Source organism: Anser anser, assembly GCF_964211835.1.
Source record: "Anser anser genome assembly, chromosome: 10".
Classification (NCBI taxonomy): Eukaryota; Metazoa; Chordata; class Aves; order Anseriformes; family Anatidae; genus Anser; species Anser anser.
This window is the reverse complement of record NC_139730.1, coordinates 11014504-11018094: the sequence shown is the minus strand read 5'-3', so window position 1 is coordinate 11018094 and position 3591 is coordinate 11014504. Positions and strand designations below refer to the sequence as shown.

The 3591-nt window shown below is 54.2% G+C and overlaps 1 long non-coding RNA gene across 1 annotated transcript; it reads left to right on the top strand.

Annotated features, from left to right (window-relative positions):
* The first annotated feature begins 1703 nt into the window (after window positions 1-1703).
* LOC310904685 lies at window positions 1704-3378 on the top strand. Its single transcript, XR_014588532.1, has 2 exons — window positions 1704-2526; window positions 2893-3378. It is a non-coding gene; the product is annotated as an uncharacterized lncRNA (long non-coding RNA).
* Window positions 3379-3591: the final 213 nt, after the last annotated feature.

The window sequence follows — 3591 nt, the reverse complement described above, 5'->3', positions numbered from 1 at the left end:
CACCTCCTTTGGTTGCTGCCGTGAAGGATTGCCTTGGCCTTAGGGAGAAGCGTTAGCAGTGTGCTGCCCCTGTGCCAGGGACTCTTCCTCCCTATGCTCCCACATACACAAAGGTGCTGCAGTGGCCTGGCAGCAGCCCATGTTGCACGGAGGGCAAGTGTGCACCCTGCAACCCTGCCTGGTGGAGGCTGAAGGAGGCAGGCTGGCTCTGGGAAGGTTCAGGGACGGGAGCAGGGCTGTGGACAGGAAGCAGGGCCAAACATTCAGGATGCAGTCTCCCTGGGAGGCATGGGTTCCATTCCGACTCCTGAGCAGCTTCTTTCTCCTGCCTTTTGCCCAACTCCAGGGGAGTATGCTCAGGTCAAGCCTTTCCTCCTGTACGTGCTCCTCTGAGGGCTGTGCTCTTGGGCTTCCGCACCTGAGGTGTCCCACCTCCTGGGGTAGGAGCTCATCTCAGAAAATGCCCTCACGCCTTTCATTGCCTGTGAAAATTCCTAATTAGGTCCATGGATCAAATATTGTCCTTGTGTTTGTTGTTTTTTTTATGGGTGGTGACGGTTATTCACAGGAGACAGGGCTGTTGTTTGAAGAGCTTTTCTGAGCCCTGTTCTTTCATCCGGGTGTGAAAGCCCACAGCTAATTCTACGTTTGATCTCCATGAGCCAAGGGGTCTGAGCGTGCTAATTGGCACCACAGAGAACATGAGGGCTGGGTACGTGCACTGAACACCACCTGCCCTGGTTATCCTTGTGTACCAGAGACCAGAAAGCTCTCCTGGGCAGAAGTGCTGGAAGGACAAGGGGAAGTGTGTCCCAGCACACCCTTTCCTGCCAATCCTGGAGGGAGGCTTCATGTTTAATTGTGGTATTTATTTCCCCTCCATCTCCAGGCCTTGAGATCTGCTCAACACTGCTGGCATCCTCTCTGTCACTTCCTTCCTGGTGGCCTGCTTGTGGGCCTGGGAAGGTCAGCTGGGAGAGCCCCTGGCTGGCAGTGAAGTCCAGCATGCCAGCCCCTTCCCAGGTGAAAGCGTTCCTCTTTGGTGGATTCGTGACTCTTACCTTATAAAAGCAGCTAACAGCTGAACCAGTCAGCAGGGGAAACTAAAGTACTGATAAAGTGCATCTAGGGCCAGGACTCACCTGAGAACTCCTTGAGGTGGGCAAGGTCTAGGAAGGGTGAGGAGTCCCACCTGAGAAACCTCATCTAGGTGAGCCTGCAGTGCACAGGAGGTTGGAGTGGCTCACCTCCAAAGGTCCTTTCCAGTCCAACACGAGTAACGTGGACTCTGGACCAGCCACACAAAGGTAATGCCTTGGGAGGCAGCAGCACGAGAATGCGTAAAAGCACCTGGTGTTTCAGGAAGGGTACAAAGCCGCTTGGAAACTCCCTTGGTGAGGAAAGCAGCACATTGCGAGGAGTGAGACTAGGAGCTCTGCTATTCCTGCCATGCCTGAGGCCGAAAAACCATGTCCACTGCTGTCCGGAGATGGGTGACTCATGTTTGCCTGCAGTTCAGGGATTTTCCCAGCTCTTCCACATCAGGATGACTGTCAGGTGTGCTGGGAGGCAGATCCCAAGTCACTTTGTACTTGGAACTCATGTAAGCGGCTGCTCCATCTCTGGTCCAGGAAAAAAAAGAAATCAGGTTTTGGCTCGGTGCCGCAAGCCTCACCTCAAAAGCAGGCCAGCCAGACCTCTGGCCAGTGGGACAAATGTGTTGAGCAAACCAGGTCAATTGGACATTGGTTCAGCTTCAGGGAAGGACGCGGGCATCTCTTGGATCACGTTCCTATGCCTTGCCCTGCTGCATTTCTGTGAAGGCACAGAGGAAGGTCTCACTGCTTCAGAACTTTCATGGAACTTTGTCTTTGGGCTCTGTCAGAGCATGACGAGTGTCAGCAATGACCTTGTTGTCCTCTCCTCTGCCTTCAGGAGACTTCCTCTACTTCACAACACTCCATCCTTGCTGAAACATCTTGGAAACATGGGCCATATCTCCTCCACGTGTCCTGTCTTGATCTTCTACCTGACCTTACTCCACAACCTCCTGCGTGTCTGTGATGAACCACAGGGAGAAACGTCTCGCAGAATTAGCTCCAATCTCAGCACTGAATGCCCTTGTGCGGTGACCTCTCAAGTCCTCTGTGGCTGACTGTCACCGTGACTGGTGGCCATGCTCACCACAAAGTGGATGAGACTCCAGAGGACGTTTGTATGATGGAATCACACAATCCCGCACAGGGAGCCTAAGACCTCTGTCGTAATTGGCCTTAGGAGCCTGGGACACAGATACATCAGTTCAATGTCGGGTGGTATGAGGCAGGAACAAAAGCTGTCAGATGAAAGAAGCAAGCTCTTAACCACCAACAAGGCCTCTGAAGGAAGCAACTATGAGGTGTTCTGATGCTTCATGAGCAAGGAATGTTTCTGTTCCCATGGGGCTCTGGGATGCAGCATAAAAGACCGTGCTGCTGCAGGCTCTGCATCCACTTCTCTTCTCTCTCCCTTTCCTTGAGGAACGAGGTAAGCCTGCGTTCACTCCAGCTCTCCCTGAGGGCCCCATTGCTTTCATGCTGGCGACTCAGTTTGGAACTTGGGCTGCCTCAGATTGGCACTGCAATACAGATGTTTCGGGCCTGTGACCTCTCTCCCTTTGGAAGGGGTGGATTTGGAGAGCTGGAGACTGTGGGGACCTCTCAAGCAGAGGGAGATTGATGGGGGTCAGCTGCAGGGATGTCTCTCTGCAAGAATTAGCACCTGAAAACAGACGGACTCTTACCAAATAGCCCTGTGCATCCTGTCCAATCTTCAATGCGGCGATTTCTGTTGTGGAGATGACAAAGGCTGATCTTGGGGTCTGTGTTCCCTCCCTGCTACTCTGTGTTTCAGCTTTGCCTCCCTCGACGAGAGATGTCTTGCTTCAGACCCTGTGTCCCATCCCCCTGCGGTGCCTCTGGCCCAACCCCACTTGCAAGCAGCTGCAGTGAGCCGTGTGTCGCCCGGTGCGCTGACTCGACGGTTGCCATCCAGGCCTCCCCGGTCGTGGTGACCCTGCCGGGCCCCATCCTCACCTCTTTCCCTCAGAACACCGCCGTGGGATCCTCTCTGTCAGCTGCTGTTGGCAGCTCCCTCAGCACTGGGGGGGTTCCCATCTCTTCTGGGGGCTCCCTTGGTCTGGGGGGGTCAGGGCTGTGTCTGCCTTCCCCACTCTGCCGCTTCAACTGCTGAAGCGCGTGGATCATCCCATTTGGGGCAGACATCCCTGAGATGGACGGGCCATTCTCTCTGCCTCCCTGAACCCTGCAGACGTTCTTCTTGGTCTCTGTACTGTGCCACTGCCTTTCTACCTTCCCATTAAAGGCCTTGTGCAGCATAGCTGGAGACTCGTGGTGGTCTGTTCTCTTCCTCCCTCCATTAGCTTCCTTCCAACAGGAAGACATTGGTCTGATAAGGTGAAAAAACAGTGAGGAAAGGAGTCTGGGAGCCAAAAGTTGCAAAGGTCCCACTGAGATTTGAACTCAGATCGCTGGATTCAGAGTCCAGAGTGCTCACCATTACACCATGGGACCCTCTGGACACCTGCTGTGT